This window comes from Microtus oregoni, unplaced genomic scaffold, assembly GCF_018167655.1.
Source record: "Microtus oregoni isolate MIOR12 unplaced genomic scaffold, Mior012 000000F_ref0000247, whole genome shotgun sequence".
Taxonomy (NCBI): Eukaryota; Metazoa; Chordata; class Mammalia; order Rodentia; family Cricetidae; genus Microtus; species Microtus oregoni.
The window spans coordinates 63,459,984-63,476,745 of record NW_024543059.1 but is presented as its reverse complement, the minus strand read 5'-3'; the positions used below and the strand labels follow the sequence as shown (position 1 = coordinate 63,476,745).

General features: G+C 40.2%; 1 protein-coding gene across 1 annotated transcript in view; it reads right to left on the bottom strand.

Annotated features, from left to right (window-relative positions):
• LOC121465645 (guanylate-binding protein 2-like) overlaps window positions 1-16,762 on the bottom strand; it is a 146,245-nt gene that overhangs the window by 63,541 nt on the left and 65,942 nt on the right.

The following is a 16,762-nucleotide window of genomic DNA, read 5'->3' as shown; positions in this document are numbered from 1 at the left end:
GGTCTATCACCCTTGTCTCTTTGCCTGTCACTCTTCTCCAGCCCCATACTGTTGTGGTCTGAGAATCTGAGAATAAGCTACCTCAAAGACAGGGTTCCAGCAAGCCAAAAACTTATTTTAAAAGCTGATAAATCAAGAAGGAGTCAGGTTTCAGTATCTAGATCTTTTAGGGAGAATCAGTCATTTTTAAAGGAGAAAATCAGAAAGAGACAGCTCCTGAGTATCATAATGTAATATGCGGGGAAACAGTTGGGTTCTTTCCATGGTGGTACACTTTCAACCTATCAGGTAGTCCTGTGGTTTATGTTTGGCCCCAGTGTGGGAGCCAACCAATCAGATGGGGCGGGGGGAATGTTCATGGTGTAGCTTTATTCTAGACTTCTGCTCAAGGGAGTTTGGGGTTTCACTTCAGCCTCAAAAATTCTGTGTATCAGCTCAGGGAAGAATGGCCTGGGAAAAAATGGAATTCATGCTACTAACTAGGATCTAACATTTCCCCATTTTGAGTGGGTCATCAAATCATTGATGTCAGAAATCCAAGTCCTGTAAGTGACCATACTAAACTCCCAGAACTAGGAGCTTAATTCTATTTATCCTCTTTTGAATGACTCAGTAGAGAGAGTTTAGCAGGGAGGTTGCACATGGCATAATAGCTAGAATTATAACTATTCCTGTTATCAGGATAGTGAACCATAGTGACAAAGGGATTCAAAGCAGCCCCGTGTAACTGATTGGGTTTGTTCCCTTTCCTTTCATCTATGTCTGACTAAGCTCAGACTGTGTCTGATTATTCCCCTGTGGTTAGGATACAAACAAAATTGTTCCCCCATTACATTGGAATTGACATATGTTGGTTGTTGGCATTTATCAATCCCATTATGGAGAACAGGAAAGTCAAATTGAAATGAATCTTAGTTTTAATGGGTCCTGTGGCTGGAGTCATAATGTATACCTGTTGTTTTTGTCTTTGCTGGCTTGTCCTTCTGCTAACTGGATTCAAGTTGGAGTGGTATATGCAGGACTTAATTTTATCCTCTTTCAAAGTTAATAGGGTGGTCAGGATACAGTGTGGGGTAACTTCCAGAAGGGATGCAAGGCTTCTCCTGGTGATGTCTGTTCCAGATGAAGTCTCCTTGCTTGTAGCTCTGAATTTTTGGGCACTGGGGAATTCTCATATATGTGCCATAGCAAGGGGGAATAACCCATTTTGGGTAGGCTGCAGGGCCTGTCTGAACTTAAGCAAAGTAAGATTAGATATCTCACCTAGAACCTCAGATTTGATTTTAGGACAGAGTCAGGTGGGGTCCCAAATATAATCTCATAGGGGATCAACTCCTAAGGAGTAATTATAACCAAAAGAACAGCAAAGGGGAAGATTGCCATCTAGTCCTTGCCAGTCTCCAGTTTTTGCTAAGGTTCCCTTTAAGGTGCAATTCGTTCTTTCTACCTGCTTTGACTTCTGGGGATGATATGCACAATGTTTCCAATTTATCTACAAAGACTTAAACAATTCCTGTATAATATGAGATACAAAAGCTGGTTCATTGTTTGAGTTTTGTGCAGTGTGTAAGCGAAACCTTTAGATGATCTCCTGAGGCAGTTTTTTTTTTTTTGTTTTTGTTTTTTTTTGCCAGTGTGGCAGCTGCCTCTCCTTTTGCTGTAAAAGCTTCTGCCAACCCAAGAAAGCTTCTACCTGTACCAGCAGATATCTAGTCCATAGGGCCTGGGCCTTACCTCAATGAACTCTATTTTCCAAGACTCCAACACCACAATTCTTTCCCCTTCACTGTGCTTCTGGTCCTGCACTGGTCCAGTGTGGGCAGGCCAGATATCTAGAAACAATGTCTTAAAGCATAAAATTAGAGAAAGAATGAGATAACTTTTAGACCACAATGTGAATAATTTTATTTTACCAAGATGGGTGCTCTCACGAAGCTGTTTGTTCAAAGCCCTTCTCAGAATCTGGGATAGGTTTATGCGCCTGTTGGACTATCCCGGTTTTGTTAACTCATTGGTCCATCCCTAGAAAAAGTCATCATCCCTAATTAAATGGGTAGGCAGTTCTGGTAGTATTGGAACCAACAGCAGGAGCATTATTAAGGGTGGAGTCAGTTGGTCCACTTCCCTAGTGTCCTGCCATCTCAAATTCCAGAGGGCATCTATGAAATCAAGAATTTCTGGCCTGCTTTTGATTGATTTACCTTTTACAATAAGGAGGATCTTTTTTCTGTATATGGCCCCTGCAAGTGTTAAGCCTCTACACCTCTAGAGAGAAAGATAACTTGAGTGTTGAAAGTCAGGTAGTATCTGGAAGAGTTACAGCCCTAGAGGGGAAAGGTATCCTGACCTGTCAGGAAGTCAGGTTACAACTGCAAATGTTACTGTTCTAGAGGGAAATATATCCTGACTATTGGAAGTCAGGATATACCTGAAAGAGTTACACAACTAAAGGGAAAAGTATATCCCGACTTGTGTGAAGTCAGGATATAACTGCAAGTTTTACTGTTCTGGAGGCAAAGCTATCCTGACTGTTGAAAGTCAGGCTATACCTGGTAGAGTTACAGCCCTGGAGGGAAAGGTATCCTGATTGTTGGGAAGTCAAATTATACCTGAAGCTGTGAAGGGAAGGTATCCTGGATACCAACTACAGCTCTGAGAGAAACACATACTGACTTGACAGGAAGTCAGTCTATACCTACATTTGTGAATGGAAGGTATCCGGGAATCCTGCAACCATCAGGTAAAGGTATCCTGACTTATTGGAAAGTCAGACTATACATAGCGCTGGGTTATGGTGGGCGTTGGTCTCCCCACAGGATGTGACAATCCTTTACCTCTCCCAGAGAACTTACAGCTGAACTCTGCTCCCCTCCTCTACAGGAGTTTCCCATTAGTGAGGGTCCTTTCTTCTCAACTCTGGCCCAGCTATTACTTCTTCTGCTTCACTCTGCTAAAGAAGGAACCACTACAGAAATGTAAATGTAAATGTAAAAAATTCTTCTCCAGTGCCTGCCAAGGGTTGGTACTTCTGCTCTGAAGGCGTAAGTCACAAACAATGCCACACCAATTCGGGGTCATGATTATTAGGGTGGTATTTATTTAAAGGGGAAAAAACTTACAGATCACTGTCCCAGGCAACAACCCTCTATGCAACCAGGAAAGGAGTCTAGTCGCCTGCGGAGCAGGAAGTGAAGAGAGAGAGGAGAGGGAAGTGGCCGCTTTTTTAAAGGGAGAGAAACCACGCCCCAATGGGCTGGTACCTCAGCGGTGATAGGCAGGAGGAGTGGGAGGACCTCCCGCAACACCTCCCCCTTTTGTTTAAATAAGAGAGTTCTAAACCTACTATGAAATTAAATACAATAAGTACAAATATCCTATTCTAACTAGCTTAGGTCTTGTATAATAAATAACTTGGCCAAGTCATGAGAGAAAGTAACTACATTTATATAGTCTTCAACCCCATCAAAGATCTGAGAAGGGAAATAATGTTACCTGGGTAATTAGGAAGTTTAGTAAAACAACTTCCAAAACATGCAACAAATCACAGAGACAACTGGCTACCTGGGCAATCACCCAAAATCACGTTAGCAGCGTTGAAGCAACCAACTTTGGCTAAGGCCTAACATAACTGACATACCATTTTCAAAGGCAAGCAACTTTTCAAAACTATCTTACCCTGTCTTGGCAGGATATGACAGCCCGGTTTTATCCATTGATGCACGCTCTGTATCTTTGTCAGTCGTTGAGGTATGGGCATTTCTTTGCCCCAAGGCCAGTTCTGCCAAAAAGAAGGCTCCAGGTGGAGTGTCTTTGGTGCTCAACATTCTCTCGGGAATAGAGTGGTGTTGCCAGGAGCAATTGTGTCTCACTACCACAAAACTCTGAGTTAGATTAAAGGCCATTTTCTACAGCTCTTTGAAGAAGTTGAAGATTATCTATCTATACTGAGTATAATCTCTATATATCTAAAGAACCTGATTAGTCTATTATAAATGACAAACTTAGATGACTATTAGTCTATATAATTCCCAATATCTATCTAACTTAAAGACTAAGACAAAAAACGACTGTGAAACAAATGAGGACAATGACCTCCAAATATAAACAATGTACAAATATACATTGCAGTAGGTAAATATATATCAATACACAAATATTATATAAGTATCTTAATCAGAGGTAGAAATGTACACTGCAATATGGTAAATATATACAATATATATATATCAATACAATATATGTCAATACATAAAAAATGTTTTAAACAGAGGTAGAAACATGCATGCGTACAATAGTCAATATAATTTAACTTTGTATCAATATACAAGAATCTATACCAATGTATTTGTCTAAAAACAGTAACTCACAATTACAAATCTATTATCCCATCATCCCTCTTTTTTTTTTTCAAAATGATCCCTGAGCTTATAAAATTCCTCCCCCAACCCTCAATCGTATACTAATTATAATCAACCCCTAAATGATGTCCCTAAACCCAAGGGCAAACTTTACTGGGAGAGGGGACGTCGTCCTCTAGAATTACTTCCAGCTGTCATGGGGGCGACGTTCTTTCTGGGGGATGCTGTGAAAGTAAAATGATGGTTAAATTTCAAGATCAATGTCTTTTAAAATTGCCAATAGTCTCTGAGTATTTTGTGCAGGTCTGGCCAGAATGTTGTACAAGATGTGCACCATTTCAGCTAACCAAGTTGGAACTGTCTTGTGCAGCTGGTACCAAAAGCAGGTCTTGTAGTAGCGCTATCAGTATCATGACGTCATATCAACCAGGTGGAGTTGTTGTTATGGGGCCCCATCTTCTTCCTGGAAACTTCAAATGTCATTTCAGGAAAAACTCATTGTTCATTATGAAAAACTTAAACATTAATCATATAGACATATATATATATATTCAATGAAAGACATGATAGATATATTCAATGAAAAGTATGATAGATATGAAGAAAAGCAAAGATGTTTTCTAAACTCATATTTCTTTCTGTCCCATATCATGGCTCTTGACATGAGACAGAAACTCCAGAAACTCTGGGTTTTTCTCTTACTAACAGGCTTGGAATTGGAGAGGGACTGAGCCAGAGTCCAACTTCAAAACCAGCTTTATAAATTTAGAAATATGGTTTAATATTACTTACACAACCCATTCAGTTGTCTTGATATTTCCTATTGGGCAGGTATTTTTCCATCTGTCAGTATCCAAACATCCAGGGTCCCTTGAATTTCTCAAAGATGAGTGTTTTCCTGTGGAGATAAGAACAGAACCCTGCCCCCATTCTATATGTTTTTCTTACCACCTGTATGAATATCATCGTTGTGGATGAGTTGTCATTTCTCCTTTCCAAGAGGTTTCTCCTCTTCAAATCGAAACTTTATTAATTTTGATGGTATCCACAATTTTTCTTCTCCTGTGGAAACAAGAGCAAAACCCCTTCCCCAATGTAGCACATCTCCTGGCTTCCACTGAGAGGTCAGCACATCTTTGAAATAAATCGGTTGATTTAGTTCAGCGGACTTTTCCATTATCCAATGTCTTTCTGCTGCTGTCGTTCCTTTCTCATTAGCGTTAAGAAAATTCAAGGTTAATAAAGCATTATGTAATCTATTTCTGGGGGTATTTTCAGTCCCTTTCTGTTTGTTCAGCATATCCTTTATAGTACGATTTGATCTTTCTATAACTGCCTGACCTGTGGGATTATTTGGTATACCTGTAATGTGTTTTATATTATAATAATCAAAAAAGCATTTCATTTTCTTAGATACATATGCTGGACCATTATCTGTCTTTATTTGTACAGGTATACCCATGATGGCCATAACTTCCAATAAATGTGTGATTACTGAATCAGCCTTTTCTGAGCTCAGGGCAGTAGCCCATTGAAAACCTGAATACGGCGCCAGGAGACCCAGCGTTGGGGTGAGTTTCTGACCCTGCGGCGCCAGCCCGGGAAGGGGAGTTCAGAGCTTCCTTGGCCCCCTATCCTTCTTGAGCTCTCGGCAGGGCCCCCACTCCCTGCATACCTCCTCTTTCTTCCTAGCCCACCCAGCTTCCATCCAGAACCCTCCCCAATTTGCCCCACTGCCCTCTTTCTGCACATAACATCACCAAGCCCAGCCTGTCTGGGCACTGGGTCCGAATCCTCGGGGCACCCAAGCAGGCGGGAGTTCCTTTGTTTCTTTGGCCTGCCTGCACCAAGCAGGGTAGGTGCTTTGTTTGCAACATGCCCATCAGCACGGAGGCCTGATCTCTCGGCGCCAGGAGACCCAGCCTTGGGGAGACCCAGCATTGGGGAGAGACAACGTTGGGGAGATCCAGCATTGGGTAGGCAAGGAGACCTGATCCGGTAAAGAAGTTCCATAAGGGAGCATTTGGAAGAAGAGATGGGTAGACGCCAAGGCAAGAAATTCGCCCAACAAGCTGAAAAGCAACATGAAGCCACCAGAAACCAGCGACCTCACAACGGGAGGACATGAACACCTTAATCAAGACGAAGTAGAAAAGGTTGACTTCATGAAAGTGATTGACGCCCTTAAACAGCATGTAAAAAATGCCCTTATAGAAATGGATGAGAAATATAACAGAAAGTTTGAAGAACTGAATAAATCAGTGAATGATACCCTAGAAAACCAAGGAAAAACAATCAAACAGATAATGGAAACGGTGCAAGACGTGAAAACTGAAATGGAGGCAAAGAAGAAAACACAAACAGAGGGCCAGCTGGACATGGAAAATTTAAGTAAACAAACAGAGTCTACAGAAACAAGCATAACCAACAGAATACAAGAGATAGAAGAAAGAATCTCAGATTCTGAAGATACCATAGAGAAAATAAACACTCTGATTAAAGAAAACAGCAAGTCCAACAAACTCTCATCACAAAATATTCAGGAAATATGGGACACAATAAAAAGACCAAACCTAAGAATAATAGGAGTAGAAGAAGGAGAAGAAGTGCAGCTCAATGGTCCAGAAAATATATTTAATAAAATTATAGAAGAAAACTTTCCCAACCTAAAGAAAGATATACCTATGAAGGTTCAAGAAGCATACAGAACACCGAATAGGCTGGATCAAAAAAGAACATCCCCTCGCCATATAATTATCAAAACACAAAGTATACAGAATAAGGAAAGAATATTAAGAGCTGCAAAGGAAAAAGGCCAAATTACTTATAAAGGTAAAATTATCAGACTTACACCTGTCTTCTCCATGGAAACCATGAAATCCAGAAGGTCCTGGATAGATTACTGCAGAAACTAAGAGACCATGGATGCAAGCCCAGATTACTATACCCAGCCAAGCTTTCGTTCACTATAAATGGAGAAAATAAAATTTTCCAGGATAAAAACAAATTTAAACAATATGCAGCCACAAATCCAGCCTTACAGAAAGTAATAGAAGGAAAATCACTAACCAAGGAGTCCAACAATGACCACAATAACTCAGACATCTAGAGACCCTTCACCAACACAAATCAAAGAAGGGAAACACACAAACTCTACGACTAAAAAAATGACCGGAGTTAACATCCACTGGTCATTAATATCACTTAACGTCAATGGACTCAACTCACCTATTAAAAGGCACAGGCTAAGAGATTGGATACGAAAACAGGATCCAACATTCTGCTGTTTACAAGAAACACACCTCAACCACAAAGACAGGCACCTACTCAGAGTAAAGGGCTGGGAAAAGGCTTATCAAGCAAATGGACCTAAGAAACAAGCAGGTGTGGCCATACTAATCTCTAACAAAGTTGACTTCAAACTTAAATCAATCAGAAGAGATGGAGAGGGGCATTTTATACTCATAACAGGAACAGTTCAGCAGGATGAAGTCTCAATTCTGAACATCTATGCCCCTAATTTAAAAGCACCCACGTACATAAAAGAAACATTGCTAAAACTCAAGGCAGCCATCAAACCGCACACACTAATAGTAGGAGACTTCAACACTCCTCTCTCACCAATGGATAGGTCAAACAGACAGAAACCTAACAGAGAAATAAGAGAATTAATGGAGGTAATGAATCAAATGGACTTAATAGACATCTATAGAACATTCCACCCAAATAGGAAAGAATATACCTTCTTCTCTGCAGCTCATGGAACCTTCTCAAAAATCGACCACATAGTCGGTAACAAAGCAAACATCCACAGTTACAAAAAAATGTTAGTAACCACATGTGTCTTATCAGATCACCATGGATTAAAGTTAGAATTCAACAACAATGCTACCCCCAAAAAGCCTACAAACTCATGGAAACTGAACAGTCAACTACTGAACCATACCTGGATTAAGGAAGAAATTAAGAAAGAAATTAAATTCTTCCTGGAATTCAATGAAAATAAAGAAACAACATACTCGAACTTATGGGACACTATGAAAGCAGTCCTGAGAGGAAAGTTCATAGCACTAAGTGCCCACCTAAAGAAAACAGAGAAAGCTCACATTGGAGACTTAACAGCCCAACTGAAAGCTCTAGAAAAAAAAGAAGCAGACTCACCTAGGAGGAGTAGAAGACTGGAAATAATCAAACTGAGGGCTGAAATCAACAAAATAGAAACCCAGAAAACAGTCCAAAGAATCAATGAAACAAAAAGCTGGTTTCTGGAGAAAATCAACAAGATTGACAAACCCCTATCCAAACTAATCAAACGAAAGAGAGAGAATTTGCAAATTAATAAGATCAGAAATGAAAAGGGGGACATAACCACAGACACAGAGGAAATTCAGAGAATCATTAGATCTTACGACAAAAGCCTATATGCCACAAAACTGGAAAATGTAAAGGAAATGGACACTTTTTTAGATAAATACCATATACCAAAGTTAAACCAGGACCAGGTGAACAATCTAAATAGACCTGTTAGTCGCGAAGAATTAGAAGAGGTTATCAAAAACCTCCCTACCAAAAAAAGCCCAGGACCAGAAGGTTTCAATGGGGAATTCTACCACAACTTCCAAGAAGACCTAATACCTATACTCCTTAATGTATTTCACAATATAGAAACAGAAGAGTCATTGCCAAATTCCTTTTATGAAGCTACAGTTACTCTGATACCAAAACCGCACAAAGACTCAACCAGGAAAGAAAATTATAGACCAATCTCACTCATGAACATCGATGCAAAAATCCTCAACAAAATACTGGCAAACCGAATCCAAGAACACATTAGGAAAATTATCCATTATGATCAAGTAGGCCTCATCCCAGGGATGCAGGGCTGATTCAACATATGAAAATCTATCAATGTAATCCAGCATATAAATAAACTGAAAGAAAAAAACCATATGATCATTTCATTAGATGCTGAAAAAGCATTTGACAAAATTCAACACCCCTTTATGATAAAAGTATTGGAGAGATTAGGGATACAAGGGTCATACCTAAATATAATAAAAGCTATATACAGCAAGCCGACAGCTAACATTAAATTAAATGGAGAGAAACTTAAAGCCATCCCACTAAACTCAGGAACACGACAAGGCTGTCCACTCTCGCCATACCTCTTCAATATAGTACTTGAAGTTCTAGCAATAGCAATAAGACAACATAAGGGGATCAAAGGGATTCGAATTGGAAAGGAAGAAGTTAAACTTTCGTTATTTGCAGATGATATGATAGTGTACATAAGCGACCCCAAAAACTCCACCAAAGAACTTTTACAGCTGATAAACACCTTTAGTAATGTGGCAGTATACAAGATAAACTCCAAAAAATCAGTCGCCCTCTTATACACAAAGGATATGGAAGCAGAGAGGGAAATTAGAGAAGCTTCACCTTTCACAATAGCCACAAACAGCATAAAATATCTTGGGGTAACTCTAACCAAGGAAGTGAAAGATCTATTTGACAAGAACTTTAAGGCATTGAAGAAAGAAATTGAGGAGTATACCAGAAAATGGAAGGAGCTTCCTTGCTCTTGGATTGGGAGGATCAACATAGTAAAAATGGCAATTCTATCAAAGGCAATTTATAGATTCAATGCAATCCCCATCAGGATCCCATCAAAATTCTTCACAGATCTTGAGAGGACAATAATCAACTTTATATGGAAAAACAAAAAACCCAGGATAGCCAAAACAATCCTATACAATAAAGGATTGTCTGGAGGCATTACCATCCCTGACTTCAAACTCTATTACAGAGCTACAGTGATGAAAACAGTGTGGTACTGGCATAAAAACAGAGAAGTTGACCAATGGAATCGTATAGAAGACCCGAATTTTAACCCACAAACCTATGAACACCTCATTTTTGATAAAGGAGCCAAAAGTATACAATGGAAGAAAGAAAGCATTTTTAACAAATGGTGCTGGCATAACTGGATGTCAACCTGTAGAAGAATGAAAATAGACCCATATCTATCACCATGCACAAAACTCAAGTCCAAATGGAATAAAGACCTCACTATCAGTCAGAACACAGTGAACCTGATAGAAGAGAAAGTGGGAAGTACCCTACAGGAGATGGGCACAGGAGATCGCTTCCTATGTGTAACCCCAACAGCACAGACTTTAAGGGCAACATTGAATAAATGGGACCTACTAAAACTGAGAAGCTTCTGTAAAGCAAAGGACACTGTCACCAAGACAAATGGGCAACCTACTGACTGGGAGAAGATCTTCACCAACCCCGCAACAGACAAAGGTCTGATCTCCAAAATATATAGAGAACTCAGGAAACTAGACTTTAAAATGCTAATTAACCCACTTAAAAATGGGGCACTGAACTGAACAGAGAATTCTCAGCAGAGGAAGTTCAAATGGCCAAAAGACACTTAAGGTCATGCTCAACCTCCTTAGCAATCAGGGAAATGCAAATCAAAACAACTTTGAGATATCATCTTACACCTGTCAGAATGGCTAAAGTCAAAAACTCCAATGATAGCCTTTGCTGGAGAGGCTGTGGAGGAAGGGGAACACTCATCCATTGCTGGTGGGAATGCAATCTTGTGCAACCACTTTGGAAATCGGTGTTTCGGTTTCTCAGGAAATTCGGGATCAACTTACCCCTGGACCCAGCAATACCACTCCTGGGAATATACCCAAGAGATGCCCTATCACATGACAACTATGTTCATAGCAGTATTATTTGTAATAGCCAGAACCTGGAAACAACCTAGATGCCCTTCAATGGAAGAATGGATGAAGAAAGTGTGGAATATCTACACATTAGAGTACTATGCTGCGTTAAAAATCAATGACTTCTCAAATTTTGCATGCAAATGGATGGACATAGAAGACACTATCCTGAGTGAGGTATCCCAGAGCCAAAAAGATGAACATGGGATGTACTCACTCATAATTGGTTTCTAGCCATAAACAAGGGTCACGGAGTCTACACTTGGTGATCCCAAAGAAGCTAAGTAAGAAGGTGAACCAAAGGAAAAGCATATAGTTGTCCTCTTGGCTATGGGAAGTAGACAAAATTGCCGGGGAGAAAATTGAGATCTTGGGGGTGGGGTGGTATGGGGGTAAGGGGAAATGGGGAGAGAGGGGGGAGAGGGGGAGAATGGGGGGGAGCTTGGGAAAGGGGGAGGATTGGGATGAAGGAAGGTTGGATGGGGGAGCACGGAAGCACGGTTCTTAGTTAAGGGAGCCACATTAGGGTTGGCAAGAGACTTGAACCTAGAGTGGCTCCCAGATACCCAAGCCGAGGTCCCCAGTTAGTTCCTTGGGCAGCTGAGGATGGGGAACCTGAAATGACCCTATCCTAGACCAATACTGATGAATATCTTGCATATCATCATAGAACCTTCATCTGGTGATGGATGGAGACAGAGACAGAGACCCACACAGGAGCACTGGACTGAGCTCCCAAGGTCCCGATGAGGAGCAGAAGGAGGGAGAACATGAGCAAAGAAGTCGGGACCACGAGGGGAGCACCCACCCACTGAGGCAGTGGAGCTGATATATTGGGAGCTCACCAAGGCCAGCTGGACTGTGACTGAGAAAGCATGGGATAAAACTGGACTCTCTGAGCATGGCCAACAATGAGGGCTGATGAGAACTCAAGGACAACGGCACATGGTTTTGAACCTACGTAATGTGCTGGTTTTGTGGGAGCCTAACCAGTTTGGATGTTCACCTTCCTAGAAATGCACGGAGGGGGGAGGACCTAGGACTTACCACAGGGCAGGGAAATCTGACTGCTCTTTGGGCTGGAGAGGGAGGGGGAGAGGAGTGGGGGGAGGGGAAGAAGGGTGGGAGGAGGGGGAGGGAAATGGGAGGCTGGGAGGAGGAGGAAATTTGTTTTTTTTTCTCTTTTCTCAATAAAAAAATAAAAATAAAGAAAAGAAAACCTGAATACGTGTCTATGGTGTGGTGTACATATTTTAATTTACCAAATTCCATAAAGTGGAACACATCCATCTGCCAGATTTCATTTCTCTTAGTACCCTTTGGGTTCCTCCCTGCAGGCAACGGTGTTTGATTATAGAAAGAACAAGTAGGACATCTCTTTATAATATCCTTAGCTTGTTGCCAAGTAATGGAAAATTCTTTCTTTAGGCCTTTACTATTGACATGATGCTTTTTATGAAATTCTGAGGCCTGCAACACACTTCCAATCAATAATTGATCAATCTCAGCATTGCCTTGGGCTAGAGGACCAGGCAGACCTGTATGGGACCGGATGTCGGACAAAGCCTGTTCCTGATTATGTCTTGTACCTGGATAAACAATGAAGTCAACTCTGTGTCATCTGGTATAAATTCAGCGGTTTCAATATGCAAGATAACTCTTTCTGCATATTGTGAATCTGTAACTATATTAAGAGGTTCTTTAAAATCCCTTAGCACCATAAGAATGGTATATAATTCTGCCTTCTGGACAGAATTATAAGGGCTTTGTTCCACCTTACTCAATTCATCTGACTTGTAACCTGCTTTCCCTGATTTATTTGCATCAGTATAGAACGTACGGGCTCCAGTTATTGGAGCATCATGTACAATTCTAGGAAGAATCCAAGAAGTTCTTTTTGTGAGATTAAGTCTATCACTTTTGGGATAGTTGCTATTAATTTCTCCCAAAAAGTTAGCACAAGCTCTTTGCCACGGTTCATTGTCTTCCCATAACTTTTTTATTTCTTCAGTAGTAAAAGGCACTATAATTTCTGCTGGGTCTATACCTGCTAGTTGACGAAGTCTCAGCTTACCTTTTATAATTAATTCAGAGACCTTTTCCACATAAGTTTTTAATTTTTTACTTGGTTTATTAGGTATAAATATCCACTCTAAAATAATATCTTCCCTCTGCATTAGAATCCCTGTAGGAGAAATTCTGGAAGGCAATATGACTAGGATGCAGCTAAGATTTGGGTTCACCCTATCCACATGTGCCTCCTGTAATTTTTCCTCAATCATTGTCAGTTACTTTTCTGCTTCAGCTGTCAGTTCTCTTGGACTATTCAAATCTTTATCACCATCTAAGGTTTTGTTTAAATGAACTATTAGATCAGGTGTTATCCCAACAGCTGGTCGTAGACTGGAAATGTCTCCTAACAATCTTTGGAAGTCATTAAGAGTCTTTAAGCGGTCTCTCCTAATTTGTGCCTTTTGCGTTTTAATTTTCTCTAACCCTATTCTGTAACCTAGGTAATTAATAGAATTTCCTCTTTGTATCTTTTCAGGGGCAATTTGTAATCCCCACCTAGGCAAGACTTTCTTTACTTCTTCAAACATCCTTTCTAAAGTATCTTTATTTGAATCAGATAACAAGATGTCATCCATGTAATGATAAATGATGGACTTGGGGAATTGTTTACGAATTATTTCCAATGGCTTACTTACAAAATATTGGCACAGTGTAGGACTATTGAGCATACCCTGTGGGAGGACAATCCATTGATATCTCCTATTAGGCTGAGAATTATTATAAGTAGGCACTGTGAAGGCAAATTTTTGTCTATCCTTTTCTTGTAATGGTATAGTGAAAAAACAATCTTTCAAATCAATAACTATAAGAGGCCATCCTTTTGGTAACAGAGAAGGCAAAGGAATTCCAGATTGTAGTGGGCCCATAGGTTGAATTACTTTGTTGACAGCTCTTAGATCTGTCACCATTCTCCATTTACCAGATTTCTTTTTTACAACAAACAGAGGAGAATTCCAAGGGCTGGTTGATTCTTCAATATGGTGAGCATCTAGTTGCTCTTGCACCAGCTGTTCCAATGCCTGTAGTTTATCTTCAGCTAGAGGCCATTGTTTGGTCCATATTGGCTTCTCAGTTAGCCATTTTAAAGGTAGGGCTGTTGGTACCTCTAAAGGTTTGGTATTTGCTGTATGTTCTTGTACAGCCTGAATGGCTGGTGACCTTTTTCCATAATACCTCATCATATCCTTCCCAGAATTATGAGTTCCTGGAAATACAGGAATGTTAATCTGGGTATCCCATTGCTGTAGCAGGTCACGGCCCCATAAATTTATGGCAATATTGGCTATATATGGCCTTAGTCTTCCTATTTGCCCTTCTGGCCCTACGCATTCAACCCATCTTGTGCTTTGTTTTACATGAGATAGGGTTCCAATTCCCAGGAACTGAACATCTACCTCTTGGAGAGGCCAATTCGGATGCCAAGATTCTGGGGTAATGATACTTACATCCGCACCTGTGTCTAATAAGCCTTCAATAAAAGTGCCATTTATACAGACTCTTAGCTTTGGTCTTTGATCATTAATAGAAGTCTGCCAAAATATACGTTTACTCTGTCCTATTGGGTTTTTTGACTCATCCTCCACACGTAATTCTTCATTTAGACCAGTATTACTTTTTACAGCAGAAATTGGAGCTTTTAATTTTCTTGGTGAGGCATGTTCTCCACTGTGACTGGGAATGACTGGGCCACTGTTGGCTTTGGGGCCTGCAAGAGGCCCCCCAAGGTGTTTCCCGATGATATCGGATTGCCCCGTCTGTCTGTTGTTGACCTACATTCGTTGGACCAATGCCTGCCTTTACCGCATCTCCTACATATACCTGAAGGCCGAGGTCTCCTATTTTTGTCATTCCCAGAAGAGATATTATTCCTAGAAATTCTTTGCCTGCAATCCCTTTGCAAATGTCCTAATTTACCACAATTAAAACACCTGGCAGTTTGATGTCTCCTCATTGCTTTGGACATCGCTTCTCCTACCCAAGATTCATCATTATAGCTAAACGTCTCAACATTCATCGTATGCTGAATCCATTCATCCATAGGTGCTGATCTAGACTTTAAAGGCCCAATTATCTTTTTGCATTCTATGTTTGCATTCTCAAAAGCTAGAGATTCAAGAAGTATTCGTCTAGCTTCTGGGTCTGTTACCCCTATGTCCAGAGCCTTAATTAATCTTTGCAAAAAGTCAATAAAGGGTTCTCTCTGTCCCTGCCTAATTCTGGTATATGATTCAACCCTTTTTGCTGGATCTTGTATCCTATTCCAAGCATTTAAAGCTGCTTGGTGACATAGACACACTACTTCATCGTCATAAAGAGCTTGGACCTGTGGATCAGCATATTCTCCTGCACCAAGAATTTGATCTTGGGAAACCTCAATACCTTTTGCTCTTCCTTGCTGTTCCACATGTTTGGATTCTTCTCTGAAATAAATTCCAAACATCAAGGAAGGTCCATTATCTAAAACTGCAGACACTAACTGATGGAAATCATGGGGGGTAGCTCTAGCATTAGAAGCCCAAGTCCTTATCATTTCCTTTACATATGCATTGTGCAAGCCAAAATTAACAACAGCTTGCTTAATTTCTTTCAGATCATTCATTGCTATTGGTGTCCATCTAGCTTCTCTGACTCCCTTTGAGCCTTTAGAAGTTGATGCTTTGTCAGAATTAAGTATAGGGTATGTCGCTAGAACCCTGGGTAAGCCAGTTCTAATAGCTGGTGGAGGCATTGTATCCTGTCCTTGTGCCTCCTTACTCTGTTCACCAGCTGCAATAATTTCCCCAATCTTTTCAAATCTTTTTATCATTGTCTCTCTTAAATCCTGAATCTCCTGACCTGTATATATTTCCAGTGATTTCACTGAGGTATCAATTTTTTGGTCCCCATTCTGCACCTGTGATTCCAAAGTTTTAATTTTTTCCTTCAAAGATAACATGTCCTCCTTAAACTTTTCTTGTATATCATGTAGATTCCCATCTTGGAGGTACATTCTGTCTGTTACCATATCAAAACTTTGTGATAAAGTCTGAAGGTCAAATTCAACAGCCTGAACCCTTTCAGGTAACTTTCTAATACCCTTGGATATGGAATCAATTTTGTCTGTCATAGTATCCACTTGTTCAGATAACCTCTGATTTTCAATAATTTTAATCCTGTCAATTAGTTGTTCATTATTAGTTCGTAAAGATTCTATCATTCTTAGGAGTGCCATATTCTTCTGTTCATTATTAGTTTGTAAAGATTCTATCGTTTTTAGGAGTGCCATATTCTTCTGTTCATTATTAGTACGTAAAGATTCAATCGTTCTTAGGAGTGCCATATTCTTCTGTTCATTATTAGTACGTAAAGATTCAATCGTTCTTAGGAGTGCCATATTCTTCCTTAATGATAGAATATGGAAAAGAAAACTGAGGCCTAGTAACAAGCAAATTAAGGTATCCCCATAATCATATAAACCTTGTATGATGTAATTCATTGTATTAGTAAATATAAGTTTACTAATCCATTGTATTAGTGAAAACAAAGCAGTAAAATTTGCGCACCCACTGAGACAGTGGAGCTGATCTATTGGGAGCTCACCAAGGCCAG